This window comes from Ceratotherium simum, chromosome 18 (genome assembly GCF_057802395.1).
Source record: "Ceratotherium simum simum isolate JZ-2026a chromosome 18, ASM5780239v1, whole genome shotgun sequence".
Classification (NCBI taxonomy): domain Eukaryota; kingdom Metazoa; phylum Chordata; class Mammalia; order Perissodactyla; family Rhinocerotidae; genus Ceratotherium; species Ceratotherium simum.
The window spans coordinates 48,995,222-49,012,359 of NC_141917.1; the positions used below are offsets into that span (position 1 = coordinate 48,995,222).

Here is a 17,138-nt window from a genome sequence, read left to right on the forward strand (position 1 = left end):
GGTCTAACGGGTAAAAGAGCCGTAGATTCCTCTTGGGTGTACTGCCCTCCACCCTTCCAGTCTGTGTTTCAGGATTGCTCCATTTTCTTGAGTGCAGAAATCAAAAAGAGCACGTTTCTAGTAATTTGCAAGGGTGGACATGATCATAGTTCAATCTTGCTATCATAATTTTCAGTCCTGTCCTACCTTCATATTTACAATGATTATATGCATAGGATAAGCTGGTGATAATTGTATTCACTAGAGCCTAAGAGACCACTCCTCATGAGAAAAGCTTTCGTAATGGGAGAATGGGCTGCACTTGCCATGGGGCTGCTCTCAGCAGAGGAGGTCACATAGCAGGAGCCCAGATGGAGAGATGACAGAAGCCAACAGGCACTCCCCAGTGATACCCTGAAATCTTCAGTATAATTCCTCATTTCACATTATACTGACTGTGATTGGATTCAATCCTGAGAGCACCAGAGAAACAGCCGAAAATTCTCTGCAGCTGACAGGATGCCTAATCGAGATGACCCACAGGGATGTTGGAGTAGACTCAGAGAGAGCTTTGAGGAAGGAAGGCTGGAAATTTGGAGAAAGCTTCTAACTCGGAAAGGGGTTGCAGACAAAGTTCATTAAGAATTTTGGGAGCAAAGGAATTTGGTAAAAATGTGAGTTCTATTTATTAGAGACCCTTATTGTAAGCAGCAGTTGAATTGTGCTTTACAGCATACAAAGAGCTCTTATAGACATCAGATCTCATTTCACTCTCCCAAACAATCTGTCAAGAAACTATTATTGTTCCCATATTTCCTATGAGTAAATTAAGGCTAAAATTTCCTGTTTAATTTGCTTAAGCTCACGCAGCAAGGGAGTGGCAGAGAGAGATGATGTGACCTCTGCTAGGGCCCTTTCCTTAGTTCCCCAGCTGTCCCGGTGATTACATTGAGGATGATGCTGAGGACTTTACTTTTCATTTTTATTATTATTATTTTTTGCATTATAAGAATTCTCACTTCAGTCAATCTTCTGATATCAGTTTTGACTTCTGCATTATAGTCCCAAGGTGAAAAGCTTAGATTTATTATTCCTTTTCAGAAGTCTTGATTGAAAAATGGTATTATTTGATGTTATCTGTTATTTGTCAAATTATTTAAGTCAACACATGGAAACAACTCTAGGTTTAAAATGACTCTGGTAATCCCTTTCTTGTTTCTCTCCCAAGAATGATTTCCTTTTTCACAATTGGTTGATCTGTTTGTTACTGTAAAAATCAAATACTTCTTGGAAAGCTAGCTATTTAAAAAAATACCGATTTTTTACCGTAATGGAAAAATGCTATTTTCAGAAGTGTTGTTTAATTCAGTCTTAGATTACTAGAGCCCCAAAGAGCCGATTCAGTAATAGACATAGCTACTATTGTCAATTGGGTGATGCTCTAAAGGAAAATAAAATTTTGGTAAATAATAAGCAAGATTAAACAATTATAGAAAGAGAAGAATGAGATTTTGTTCCCTAAAAACAATGATAATAACTGAGAAAGAATCCTAGTTGACTGCCTCAGGGGGAAATTCACCTCCTCATCATGAGGGAATGTCAGGAAGGGACATCTGTTTCTGAATATATGTATAAATCATGAAAGAGCAGCTCTCCAGGGGAGGGTAAAATTTTAAGCCTTAGCAGGATGTAAGTCATAATGTACATAAATTCAACACTTATATTCATAAGAAAAGGTTTTAACAGGGTTAGACTTAAAGAGAGAAAGCAGGATACAGGACTCCAGAGTCCTTAAAGAGGCAGAGTAATAGCATTCCTTTTGTAGGGAGGGGCCTCATTCCTGATCTTTCTGAAGGCAATCCAATAATAAAAGACAGGCGTAATATCCTGCAATCAAATTACAAGATAAAAATATATAACCTTTTTTATTACTTGGGTTCTGATACAGCCGATGTGGTCAGACTGGTTGTTTGGCTTAGTTGATTAAGAGCACTGAGCTAATGAGGCCACTAAAAGTTATTTGTTCATGTTGAGCTTTGTCTCCAGGAAGAATAGAGCCTGCCTATGCAAAATTGTGCAGTAGACAGAGTTAATGTTGGGTTTTTCTTACTCCCACCTGCCTCCTCTGGCCCTGTGCCCAGGCCTTTCCCACACTTCCCATTTCCCACTTGCTCACTCACATCCTCTGGCTCCCCACGACTTCGCATGGTTCCCCTGCCCCAGCCCTTCCCTTTCTGCCTGATTCCCATTTAAACTTACATGTCCTGGGTCTCAAGATCCCAGGACCCTGTTTTCTGTAGATGAGAGTTTATCTGATGACCGTGCTTTCCCAAGCTGTCCTGCAAGTATTCCTTCAGATTTTAGTAGATAAAACTTGGAAGGATACAAAAGGAGTTCCTTGGCAAAATAAGTTTGTAAAATCCTGCATACTATACCACTCTCTTCAAGATTCACAATGCTCATTAGCATATTAAAGGCTTGGTGAAGTCTTTCAGAAATAAATTTTTGTGATGAATTCAGTACAGGAAACACTATAATAACAGAATACAAACTAAAGTGTAGATATTTATCCTTCTCAGGTATTATATTTATTCTAACATGAGTCTACAGACAAAAAATACCTTGACCTTGAGGAATGACCCCAATTATTAGAATTTCAGGTGCTACAGTGGATATTGATGGGTGGTAGTTGGTGCAAGGATACTGGTGATGCAATTCAAATTATTTTTGATTGCTTTCTGCTCTGCTAAACTAAGCCATAGTCTTGGGGTAATTTGAATATTTCTGCTCTTGTAGGAAAAAACTGACGTAAAATTTGGGTAGGCTTAGGGCTCTTGTTTTAGCAATTTCTATGACCATTTGTGTCCACATATTCTTTTGAGAAGTGAAATGTACTTCTTTTCCCATCAGTGCACTAACATCAGGCCACTTAACATTTAAAAAAATGGGTGAGATTGATTCTTTTTTTGTTACAGTCACCTCAGGTCAGAAGCATTGCTCTCTGATAATGTAATCAGATGACTGAATTGCAATCCCCTTCCCTTTAGTCCTCTGCTAATGAAAACATTTCTGCTTACCTGGGAACTGGGGTATTTTGGAAATTATATTTCAAAGTGCTTATATTAAGAAGATGGCTTCTGGAAAGCCTCAAAATGAGGTCACAGACCTGAAAGAAATGTCTACTGCCTTAGGAATTCAGGCTGTCAAAAGAATCCGGAGAAAAATGCTGTCAATTTAGTTTCCTCCCCCTCTTCCTTCCTTCTATGTGACCAAAGCACAAGATTTCTCTCTCTCTCTTTCTGCCTCGTACTCTCTATCTGGATGCCAGCTCTTTTTTCCCATAATATAGACATTTATCAGTTCTCTGGTCTAATGACATTTTAAATCAAACCTCCTTTTCATCTTTGATTATGACAGTTAAGTTGTTAGCTTTGACAGAGAATCTCCTATTTCCACCAGTTCAATCTATCAAATAGTTGAAATGGGTATGACTGGAAGCTTCTCTTTGCTTATACCTTCCTCTTCCCTTACTTTTTGTTATGTGTGAGTAGAGCTGAGAGTATTTTTACGAAACCATTCTATAAATCCAGCATAGTGATGTCCGACACACAGAATTTGAGGAGCTCCACAGAAATCATTTGGGTGGTTTGATCAAACATACTTATTCAGTCAGGCACTGCAAAATTCTACTGCTGACCCTGGTAAATACTAGAGCAGAATCCTGTTTTTGAAATCTCAAGCTCCTTAAGCATGCCACGTATTTATACCTTTTTAAAATTCCTTACTAATGAAGATTTACTGTTGATAATTTATCTTAACTTTATAATTTTTAAAGTTATTCTTATGATTTATATCCCTCTCAGAATCAACGTAGTGACTGTTTCTTCTCAGAATATTAAGTGTCACACTCAGCATGGTCTAGAATTTCTAAATGTTAAATCATTATATAGTGCTTCTTATAGTCAAATTATTTTAATTAAGAAACGGTCTCATTTCTGAACAATAGGAAGTTCTGATTTCTATCATCTCCCTCAGAAGATGGAATTCTTGGTCTACTTAGAGCAACTTTCATTCTGATGTTAGGCATAATTTCATTGGTGTTGTTGATTTACGCTGTTTCTCCTAACCTCTGGCTGGGCTTGACCAAACATGGTGTCAGCAAAGGGCTGGAAAGAGAAATAGCATAGTCGTCCAAATGCCACAATCCAAGGAAATCTACAAAATCTTCAGGAATATATGTTGTATCATCTCCCAGGCCTGGGAATTTTTCCCATGTAGCAATGGTCACTAGTAAGATAAATTGAAGATTTATGACTATGCTTGTTTATTTATATTGACTATGATGATTACGTCATGGGAAAGTCAATAGATCTGCACTAACCCAAGTAGTTCATGACCTGCCAGGCTTAGTAAAATTGCCTTTATTTGTAACTCAGGACCACCCTGGGCTTCCATCCTTCTTGGGCAAACTTGTCTCAAATTTCTTTCCTTCCATAACTTCCCTCAAGGCAGACCTAGGCAGTGTGTTGTCCTGCCCCTATTTGCTGGTTAGTTCTGTTTCTAGTGGTTTTTCTAATTATAATATGAATAACATTAGGTGGGTGGCCCCCAAACTGGGGCGACTGAGAGCGCTGCTTGTGGGGTATAATCTCCGCAGGATCTTCTGCTCGATTTAGATGAACTCCAAATCTGCTCATCCCACCCTAGAGGATAAAACAATGTAAACTGTCTTCTATCTCCTCTTTTTCCTGCCTATGTTTCCCAAAGTGTCCAGTGAATTAATCATCTTAACACATTCTGTTTTTACTAATAAAGCCTAATACTTTTCTCTTCCCCAATTGGATGGATTTTTCTTCTGACAAGTATCACTCAATAGATACTATTGAAGAATAATAATTATCAAATGAAACACTTTTCAAGTTTTGATCCAAAGATCTCTAGCATTAGGAGATATTAACACATACTGCACTAAAGAGTTTTATGAGATTAAACATGTGTGAGAAATAATATGTATCTTATCCGTCTCTTGGAGAGTCACTGTATAAAATATTATATTAAAGACTCTAGGAAGTCTTATAATATAGAAACTTATTTAATTTTGTTCTATCTTGCATTTGTAAAACCTATTTGAGCACATACCTATTTCTTCACTCTACCACCTATTGACACCACATGCAGCAGCACTGCCTGACATAAATATAGGGGAATTATTATTCTGTTATCTATTAACGAGGTAGTTTTGGAGTCAGCCAGAATGGCTCTGCCACCTACTAGCTGTGTTATTTGAGTTGCTTAATATTTCTATGCCTCATTTTTCTCTTATGTAAAATGGGACTATATTACTGACTTTATAGGGTTGATATAAGGACTGTATTAATTAGCGTTCTCCAGAGAAACGGAACCAAGAGGAGGTGTGTGTGTATGTGTATGTGTGTGTGTGTGCGTGTGCACGTGTGTATACATATATATACAGAGAGAGAGAATTGGCTCATGCAATTATGGAGGCTGAGAAGTCTGTAGTCTTCTGAGAAATCTGCAGTTAGCAAAAGGAGACCCAGAAGAATCGATGTGTATTTCCAGTCCAAAAATTGGCAGGCTTAAGACCCAAGAAGAATTGATGTTTCAGTTTGGGTCTCAAGGCTGGAAAAGACTGATGTCTCCACTCAAAGCAGTCAAGCAGGAACAGTTCTCTCTTACTCAGCCTTTTTTTCTATTTTTTTAGGTCTTCAACTGATTGGATGAGGCCCACCCACATTAGGGAGGGCAGTCTTCTTTACTCAGTGTACCAATTCAAATGCTAATCTCATGCAGAAACACCCTCATAGGTACACCCAGAATTATGTTTGGCCAAATGTCTGGGTACCCCATGGCCCAGTTAAGTTGATACATAAAATGAATCATCACAAGGACCTAATGAGAAAATGTGGGTAAATGCTTTGCATAATGCCTGAAACAGAGTCAAAAATAGGAGATGTTGGATACCATAATTATGATCATCACCACTATCATCATTGTCATTGTTAAAGACTATTGAGTTCCTATTCTCAGAATTGTTTCCACTTCAAAGAAGAACACTTGACTAATGAAGGAAAAAAGCTAGCAGACAAATACTCTCCTCTTTTGTCCCTTGACAAGAAGGTTCTGAAGCTCATTTTATATAGCTCTTCAGAGGGTCTCCAGTGAGATAAGAGTCCCCATTGCCCATAGCAGTGATTAGCTTGAAAACTCATCTTTGAATTCTTTCCCTCAATCCCAACTCTCAGTCCCAACTCCCATTCCTTGGGATCACTTCCTAAAATAAACCTTCTGCTTGCAAGCTCTAGTCTCTGGCTCTGTTTCCTTTTGGAACCCCAGCTAAGATAAATAGCAAAATGTGAGAAGAATTCATAAACAATTTCCCCTAGTTACAGTCACTGCAACAAGGATGCCAAAAATTTTATATAACATGCTAAATGACTTCAGAGTACAAGAAAATCATTTTTCCGGTAGCACTCAGCCTAAAAGTTATGCTTTTCTAACAAAAGTCATGGCAGTCTATAAAAGTCTTCCAAGAGCAGAGGAGAAAAAATTTTGTGGACGCGAAACCCAAGCTATTCACAGGTAGTCACAGCAGACCTATTTGTAAAAATAAGGAATAGTTGCACTTACAGATTTTCTATGAAACTGTGGTTTCTCAAATTGATAAAAGCTCTGTCTTGGAAGTCTCATTTTGAATAATTGTGGACAGAGGCTGAACATTTTTACAGTGCATGTATTAGTCCTGATCTAAGGCAGAGACTGGTCTGGCATGGACTGATGTGGATTCGGATGGGGATGGCATCTGAATACAGAAGCTGATCAGTGGATCGCACACAACTTGAATGACAACAGAAATGGAGGACTCAGAAACTTTTTAAGAGCCACTAAAGATGTAGGCTTTTACCAGTGCTCTCAACAGAGGACATCAGACTCTCCAGCTGCACGTTATTTTTGGCTATGTGCATATTTAAGTTGAAATTTAATAACTTAATAAAACATGCATAATTCATCCCAGTATATTGCTTTATTCCTTCTCAGTTGCTTCTTTATTTTGTTTTAAAGATTCAAATTGAAAGAAGGCTTCCAGATTTTGTTAAGGTTAAACACCTGAACTGATGAGTCTCAAGTGACAAATCATGAAAGAGGAGCCCAGGGAAGGTAAGTGGTCCGTTTCCGTGTAATGCCTGACTGCAGCTTATTCCTGCCGGGGTATGTCACATGGTCCATGGCAGTGAGAGAGAAAAGAGCCATGCACAGAGCTATTCAATTCCAGTTTTTGTGCTGTTCTCGAGGATAAATAAATGTGGTACAATTTTTTCCTTAGGAGGCAAGTGGTCTGTTGCACAGTTGGAAAGCAGCTGATCTGGGAGAGTTGGGTTGAGAGCAGTGGAACAAAAATAGAGTTCATTTTTTAAATGGCTGGAAGCTATAATTTTTCTCTTCAGATTCAGGTTTCTGAAACTGCTTACTGGTATCTGAGGAGGACATAAAAGAATAAGGGAAAACGGTGAGGAGATGAAGAATGGGAAAGGGGATTTTTAAAGAAAAAGTGAAATTGAAGAAAAATTGAAATTCATTTAATGACAATAGTAATGCCATTTTCTCTTTTTTCTACTCTTCTGCTGCTGTCTCCCTCTCCTTTTTTACGTTATAGTCTCCTTTTTCATTACTAAATACTTTCTCATTTCTTTAAGACTAGGACTGAATTAGCTTGTCCCAAATTACATGGTAAAACAGTCAGCCACTTCCTGCCACAGTATTGTGTACAAATGTGTCTTCTAAACAGGATGGGATTTTCCATATGATTTTAAAACCACTTCTTTTCTTTCAAAATCCTTCGTGATTGATTATTCAATTGCATGAATAATAAATGCCAATGTAGAAAATAGAGATAAGATTATCTGTGATAATTATAATGATAACCTTTTCCAAAATATTATTTATCCCTCCAGGCTGGAGGGTAGTGTTTGGGGTGGGAGCGTGAAGTGTGGTTCACAGAGTGTCTCTAAATTATTTGGAGTAATTTTTAAAAATGCAACTTCCTGGGTCCTCCCTAAATTCCACTGAATCAGAATTCCTGGAGTGTGGGTCTTGGGGGTATGCATTTTTCATAAGTGAAGCAGGAAAGATGTAAGTCAAAGTCTGAGAATCACTACCTCAGGCTTTTTGAGGAGGGGGCCAACAAATCAATATTAAAAGAGAACTGATGTTGGACTCGCTGTCCTGAATATTTATTCTGGCTAGTTCTTCCCTGCAGTGCTTGAGGGAAGCAAAGTACCATAGACCACAGGAATATGAGATACATTAAGTTATGATCTTTCCTTTTAGGACATTCTTTAAGCTAGATCCATGCCTGATCTGGGGGGGAACTTCCACATGCTGAGAGCTCCTACAATCTGTAGGGAAAACATTTCACTCAGCCCTCTTCAGGTCTGAAACAACTTCCCCCAAGCACAAATAGCTGAGCAGGGCCAGGGCGGTGATCAGAGCCCAGGTCTCCGGGTGCCTGTCTCTAGGCTCTCCCTACTCCTCCGGGCTAAATGTCGTGCTTTTCCTGTTTATGAGGTTGTTTTACTGATTAGAGAGGTGGTCCGCTGATCCTGAATTTCCAGGGGAAGCAAAAATAGAGTAACGTCGAGTACCTCGTCAAAGGACGGAGGTAACTTCTTCCTCTTTACTCCGAAAACATTTCTGCCCTTTTGCTCTCAACTTTTTGCTGCAAAGGAACTGTCTTTTGGTCATACCCATAACGTGCATTTTATAGAAATAGTTTCAAAAGCATAGTGTTTTTCAAATATATTTGCACATAATTTATTTTGCCAGGGTACTCAGATCTGGGGATGGGTAAAGAGGCTTTTGTTGTAAATGTTCTAGTTATATAATTCATACTTCAAATGCGGCACCCTTCCCATTCCTTTGAATAAGTGTGTGGACTGAGGAAACATCTTCTCTAGTAATTTAAGTGTTTTTAGAATGAGTGCTCTATAATAAATGTCCCCTCACTCCCGTTATGTAATAGCCTGTTTTGTTCTTGCTACTTAATCTATTTTGTACAAATATTGTATAAGTGTATATTTTAATCATTGGAATTTATCACCAAGACTGCCGTTGACAATTGTTTACCCACTGTTGGCAAATTTGGGAAAAAAAAAAGACAAAAACCCAAAACAAAGACATGAGAACTTAGAATCTCCTGCCTAAGAATTACCATTTTATGGAAGTTTAGTTTTATACAAGAGACAAACTCCTGAGTAGTCTAAAATGTTTAGCCCTTCCTTATTTCAAGTAAAACATCTAAGTAGAGACAATTTAGCAGTACAAGCAAAGTCTGGTTAGCCAACCTGTAAGCACACAGGTGGAATTCATGAAGATGAGAGGTTCCCCACCACAGGCAACGTGCAGCAGGAATATTGTAGACTGCAAGAGATAAGTAATTGTATTTTTCTTCCTTTATTTAATAAATGAGAAGTAATTCAGAAGCATATAAACTTGCATAATAATATTTTTCACAAGTTTAACAAATAATGAGCATTTGAAAAGAATAGTGCTTGGTGGCAAGTCCATGTGAAAAGACTGGGCCCCAGGTATTATATCCAGGGCCTGGGCCTCGCCTTAATGGGGCTTCTCTTCCTTCTGGGATTTTGCAGCTGTTCGTGGACTCGATTTTTCCTTCTTCCCAGTGGATTTATCTCTTGTTATGTTGCCTTTCAGACAATGAAGAAACAAAAAGCATGCAAGCATGTGGAAAACAGGCTCACTTGCCCAAGGCTATTCATAAGCGGTGAAAAAAGAACAGTTTTAGAAGACTAGGAAATTTCTTTTTTATTAGGATCTAGTTCCCTGAAGAATAATAATATTAAAAAATGTCTGTACTGTATTAAGCAGCTAGTACTACAATAATACAGTGTAATTATCAACCATAAAAATGTCTCTGGCATACAATAATAAACACTTATTTCTCCTCTATGCATCTGCAGGTTGGCTGGGGCTCAGATGATCTAGGCTAGACATACCTGAGCTTCACTTGTTGCTCATTCTTCTGGAACCAGTGGGCTACTCAAGGCATGTTCTTTCCTTGTTGATAGCAGAGACACAAGGCGGCAAACCCCAACTGAGCACATTCCAAGGCTCTGCGTATGACTTGTCCACTAAAAGTCCCATTGGCCAAAGAAAGTCACATGGCTAAGCCCAACATCAATGGGGTGGGAATGTGTAATCCTTCCATAGCAGTGGTGTGCGTGTGTGTGTGTGTGTGTGTGTCTATTTAATGAACAATAATATGATCTTCTACACATCTATTCTGAAAACTTATCCAAACCACTTCTAATTTTAGCTTAGCTGTGCTCTGTGGAACTATCGAAGGGAACAGTCTTTCTAGATGAAACTGAAAATTGCAAACTTCCTTCAGTTCTTTGGGGCCATCGGCTACCGTAGATGTTTAAGGAGTTCTAAATGCAATGAGTAAGACTTAATGTGGCAATAGTTGCAATGGTAATAGTTGTGCAGAATCCAGCCCTTGGGATTCATCCCCATGAAAGAAACTAGAAGAGATTTCATAAATCTAGGCTACTAAGTAGAATTTACACAGGTGGTAGATAATGGCTAAGCCTTTGACTTCGTTCTCAAATCTCCCCCAGGGAATGCAATACGTGCACGTGAATTCAGAAGCTACTGGAGAAATCAACACTCAACAGAAATATCGTTATTCTGTATACAGCTGTGGGAGGATTATTACCAAATGTGGGTTGGATTTTAGTGGAAAGTGCACTGAAATTACTTGATGTGGGCTCAAATCCTGGTCTTATCACTGGCTAGCAAGTTACCTCATTTTCTCAGGTTCAGTTTCCCAATCTATAAAATAAAACCCTTAATGCCTGTCTAACAGGATGTGATAAAAATACGAGATGATGGATGTGATTGTGGAGATTGAACCTCATTGTGTTTTGCAGCACGAGCTCTGGAGTCTGTCTGCTTGGGCTGAATCCTTTCTTTATCACCTACTAAATGACTGACCTTACAGTTGTCTCTCTGAATTAGTTTCCTACGGTTGCCATAACAAATTACCATAAATTGGATGGCTTAAAGCAACAGAAAGTTATTCTCTCATCATTCTGGAGGCCAGAAGTGTGAAATTAAGGTGTCAGCAGGGTTGGTTCCTTCTGGGGGTTCTGAGGCAGAATCTGTTCATGCCTCTCTTCTAGCTTCTGGTAGTTGCCAGCAATCCTTGGCTTCCTTGGCTTATGGCAGCATACCTCTAGTCTCTACTTCTATTTTCACTTGGTGTTCTTCCCTATGTCTCTTCTCTGTGTGTGTGTGTGTCTGTCTCTGTGTGTCTTCTCCTCTTCCTAGCAGGACACCAGTCATACTGGATTTAAGGCCCACTCTAATCCAATATGACCTCATCTTAAGTAATTACATCTGCAAAGACCCTATTTCTAAATAAGGTCACATCCACAGATACTGGGGGTTAGAGCTTCAACATGTCTTTTTGAGGTAAACAGTTCGATCCACAACTGTCTACCCTCCTTTTCACCCAACAGTTGAACACAATTCAGCCAAGCTTTCTGCCATTTAATGACGATGATTACCTTTCCTCTAGCGTCCAATAACATGTTCTTTATTTCCTTCTAAGATCTCACCAGAAGCACCTTTACCATCCATATTTCTGTGACTCTCTAAAGTCAATTTTCTTATCTGTAGAATGAGGATAATATCCACGTTTTGGGATTGTTGTGAGGATTAAATACAATAATCCATAAAGAATGCTTAGCCCAAGAAATGGCACTTTGCATATGGTAAATGAGAGTTGGCTTTTATTTATTAGGTTAAACCATATAAAGTTGGTATTTTTTAGGTTGCAAATGGTTGAATGTCAGCAAATTGTTGTGGTATAAATTTGAACTATATGGAATTGCCACTTTTGCAGGTCAAAATGGTCAAATTTCAATAATTCCATATGGTTTAATCTAATACTTTATAATAAATAAAATGTTGATGTACCAAGATAAGGTATCCCTATTAAACCATAGTATTTTCTTCTTGAAAAGCATCCCTAGGAAAACTATTTTCAAGCTAAAACTAGTTATTATTAGTTTTATTAGTTGTTATATTAGTCGTTATAATTGGATTGTTAGATTAGCTAGTTATATTAATGCTTTATTACACTATTTTTAAAAACAGATGAAATTCAACTTTTTGTTTATCAGTAGTCAAATACTTAGTAAAGAAACGTGAAGCGTACATTCAATCTATTATTTAACGATTAGTAGTATCTGTCACTGAATCAGAGGCTTCTTAAATTAAACATATATTTAAATTAGGATGAGAGCTGTCATCACCTCTACCCAGTTGGGGATATAGTAGTTTCACACTCTGGTCTTCATTTTTTTAAAACTTTAATTCAGATAGTGAAAAACAGGTAACCAAAACAATTTACACAATACTCTTCCAGTCGTCAACCAGGAGAGGGGAGAACTGCCATTAGTATAAAAATCCAATGCTCCTGGAATTTTCTGTGGAGACAGTGGTACAAATGGAACAATTAGTTGAGGGATAACTCTTAAAAATTAAAGTGTTTTCTTCAGCATCCCTTGGGCAGCAGTGTAGGCATAAAATCAGAAATTAAAGTGAGAGATTGTAAAAAAGTGGGAAAAGAAGCATACTAGAATACGTGTGTACATTAGTAGGTTTGCCATTCAGAAGGGTGGTAAGTAGTGCCGAAGAATCTTAAAAGATTACTGGTTTAATACAGAAAATTTGTAAAGCCTAAGGCAGGGTGGATGAACGGAATGGAAGACCTCTGGGGCCCTGTGAAGAGGACTATGAAGAAACCAAGAAAACGTTCCTTCTTTCAACAAAGTTCCTTGTCATCTTTGATGTGCTAGTTGACTAGTGCAGCTTCTGCAGACAGCAGGTTCTTCAAAAAATGTTTGTTGAATGAATGTGAATAATGAAATAGGATAATGTGAATTTGACTCAGGACAAACTTCCGGGTTACGGATTTTTTTTTTTTTTTTTTTTGTGAGGAGGATCAGCCCTGAGCTAACATCTGCCAGTCCTCATCTTTTTGCTGAGGAAGACTGGCCCTGGGCTAACATCTGTGCCCATCTTCCTCTACTTTATATGGGACGCCACCACAGCATGGCCTGACAAGCGGTGCATTGGTGCGCGCCCGGGATCGGAACCCGGGCTGCCAGCAGTGGAGCGTGAACACTTAACCGCTAAGCCACAGGGCTGGCCCCCTGGTCAGGGATTTTGAATAATGAAAACTTGCAATCCTAGTTTCAAAATAGATAGCCAGAGCTAGAGGTAGGATTGTATCGTAGAAAAGAACTGCATTAGGACTCAGACAGATTTGAGTTCAAATCCTGGCTCTCTTTCCTAAAGCATGGGCGACCGAGCATAATCACTGGTTCCACTACTGATAGCATCCCCAGTGAAATGGGTGGGTCACATCTTTCAGCAACTTTTTTTTTATTATAATGCAAGACAAGAGCACATACCTCTTTAAATTTTTAAAGATTTTTTCGTGTATTTTTCATACTATTCCTCTTTTTATTAGTTGCAATTTCTCTCAAATTCATTCTTCTTATGATCACTTTCATTGGATCACCAATGACAATGACAATGACAGTGGGGGCATACTTGTTATATCTGCACATAGTGTTTTTCCATCTAAAAAAAAAAGCTTTTAATGGTTTGACGTGTACCTAACTCATCAGGTTATCAGGTCTAGGTCTTGGCTCTGCCTTGGAAATGTATCTGCCAAATGTTCTAACACAGTCTTTGGAGTGATTAAGAGGAATTAAATAGCTAATATCCCTATCAAATTGAACTTTAAAACACTTTCTAATAACAATGCCGATTTAGTGATCGACTTAATGAACGTCAATCAAAAGAGGCAGTGACTAGCCAGTGAGCCTAGAAAAACATCAGTCATATTAACCGGGAATGTTTGTGTATAAAATTTTGGCATTCGTCAACAGGAACATGTCACAGCAACTTCTCTGGAGGCTTCAATCACATTCAAAGATTTATTTCTGCTGGTGACGTAGCCTGCCCCTGAAGAGAACATCCCGGGCAGCTGAGCTTGTGCTTCTATGAGAAAACTTCTCAGGGCCGGCCCCGTGGCTTAGCGGCTAAGTACACGCGCTCGGCTACTGGCGGCCCAGGTTCGGATCCTGGGCACACACTGATGCACCGCTTCTCCGGCCATGCTGAGGCCACGTCCCACATACAGCAACTAGAAGGATGTGCAGCTATGACATACAACTATCTACTGGGGCTTTGGGGGAAAAAAAGGAGGAGGATTGGCATGGATGTTACTCAGGGCTGATCTTCCTCACAAAAATAAAATAAATAAATAAATAAAAGAAAAGGAAAAACTTCTCATTCAGCACTGAGGTTGACTTTTGTCTGCATGATTCATATAATTTCTGCTCCATGTTTCTTTAGGAGCGATAACTTACTAATTGATAAGCATGGAAACTAAAGGGCATCCAGTACGATAATCAATTATCAACTCACCCAGAAAGTTCTATGGTCCAAGGGTCACTGATAAGGGCCAACTGTAAGGAAAATGGTTAAGTTGTACCCACTGCAAACTTAGCTATAATTGGGAACCCTTTTCCTACCTAAGAAACTGTAAACTTTTCATGAGTCAGTGGAGAGGTTTAGTGCCTGCCCTTGAAGTCCAGGCATGATTTGTCCTTTTTTGGGTATATTTTTATTCTAAACCTTTGTCCTTTGTCTGCAAATCCCCTCCCCCAAACGCCAATTCAAACTTACCTTCTAGGACTTCGTCCCTCAAGGCTTGACCTCTATTTTCTGTAATAACAGTTAGTTATTGTCTGATTTGCATAGTGTCAGGCATGAGGCATGCTGGGATTTCCTTAGCAACCTAGAGCAGCAGCATGTGTGGGGGTCAGGGTGAATTTGGGGGAAAGCGACCAGCCTGACATCCTGTGGACCCCGACAAGGTTCATGGGTGGGCTGTGTTCAAAGGCGAGGAGTGAATGCAGATGTGATTAAATCAATCATCTCCTGGATAAAATAACAAATTTTTTTCCTCAAAAGAAAATTCATGGGTTATCCATTATTTAGTTTAGTTTGTCTGTTGGGTAGACAAATTAATATAACCAACTTGTATTAAGGTGGAGGATTTATAGTCATAGTATGCAGATTAAGTTCACAAAGGTGAGGCCATGAAGGCTCACTAAACCTTCCTATTTGTAGTCAAGATAAAGAATTAAAGAGTGGTTTTTATTTTTTATTTTTTTTATCTGTGATTTTTTTTAATTCTTAAGCCTTACAATCACATAATTTACAAATTTGTGCCGATGGTATATCTCCTGAGTTGGCGAAAGCACCATTACCAATCGTACATATACAGTAGTTCTAGTTGTATGTGTTTTTGAATAGCTGTTTAAAAGACAACCCTCAATTATAACTTAGTCTGACTTAGAAAAGAATTCACAAGCAAAGTTTGTCATGCTGAATTTTAAAGCATCTGACCTCATAGATCATCAATAAAATGTCAGAAGTGTTAAATAGTCTTTATTTGAAATTATACATAAACCACACTAAAATGCCTTTCATTAAGTAAAAGGCAACATTTTAGATATAGGGAATTTTAATTGAATTGGTATAGTTAAGACCAAAAAGATAAAGTGGACATTGTCAGTTTATCTTCAGCCTTTGCCTTTAACAGGCTAATGAACACAACTTGGAACAGGTAAGTCTTGCTCTGTTCTATGAGACAGTAAACTCCTCAGTATTTCAATATATTACTATAACCAGTTGTATAAATCTACATATAAAACCAATCTCCTATAGGTTTTGAGACGACATTCACCATCTCTGTGAAAAGTTGAACATCACTAATCAAGTCCAATCATATCTTTAGAAGGGGAAAACAGGGATAACACTTACTGGATTGGAATTACTACCAAAAGTCTTTTGTATCCATTTAGCCACAAGCCAATCTTATTTAAATCAGGACTGTTCAACAGAAACATTGTATCAGCCATACATGATCTGAATTCTAGTGTATGAGATCAATTTAAATACGGTACACATAAAAAAGGGCATGAGACATTTCTGTTTTGTAATAAATAAGGCAGTGGCCATCTATTACTCATTAGTAGCTTTTTTGAGATAGGCTATTAAGTCTTCCCTTTCCGCCTTCTTCTTAATGCCAGCGAAGATTATTTTTGTTCCAGGGATGTACTTCTTGGGATTCTCCAAATACTCCATCAGTGTTTCCTCTTTCCAGGTGATGCCTTTGTTCTTGTTGGCATCTGTGTAAGAGAATCCAGGGGCCTGACCTGTCTTTCACCCAAATAGACCATGGAGATTTGGCCCAGTCTTGTGCTTGCCTCCCTTTTCCACAGTATGGCACTGGGCACACTTCTGAACAAAAATCTTCTTGCCCTTCTCAACATCACCCATTTTTAAATCGCTCTTTCCGCGCGTGATACTACCACTCCCGCTCCTAAGCCAGACGTCCCGCTTTCTAACTCTAAAGAGTGGTTTTTAATATTGCCTTTGAAGTACTTATGTTGGGTGGAAAGACATACAGAGCACTAGACACACATACATTGATTATAGTGACATGTTACTATAATAGACTCTACTAGAAACACTGTGTTTAGTGGAAATGATTGGTGAGTTTAGCTTCTAATTATAGAATTGACAGAAAGAAATTCAAAATTCTATGGCTATTTCAAGGTTACTTTACAAGACTTCTCAAACAAAATATTGATGAATTGATGTGAGAGTGATATACATGTATTTGAGAGTCTTCATTTACTTATGCATTATGATCTATTTGTTTTTTATTTATTTATTTATTTATTTATTTATTTTATTTTTTTAAAGATTTTATTTATTTATTTATTTTTCCCCCAAAGCCCCAGTAGATAGTTGTATGTCATAGTTGCACCTCCTTCTAGTTGCTGTATGTGGGACGTAGCCTCAGCATGGCTGGAGAAGTGGTGCGTCGGTCCGCGCCCGGAGTCCGAACCCGGGCCGCCAGTAGTGGAGCGCGCGCACTTAACCGCTAAGCCACGGGGCCGGCCCGATGACCTTTTGTTTTTTAAACCTATCTGCAATAGTCCTACTCTCTTTCTGTTTCTACTTTT

General features: G+C 38.6%; 1 pseudogene; it reads right to left on the reverse strand.

The window, feature by feature from the left end:
• Positions 1–15,532: 15,532 nt before the first annotated feature.
• LOC101390300 (cytochrome c pseudogene) lies at positions 15,533–16,514 on the reverse strand (annotated as a pseudogene).
• Between the last annotated feature and the right edge of the window lie 624 nt (positions 16,515–17,138).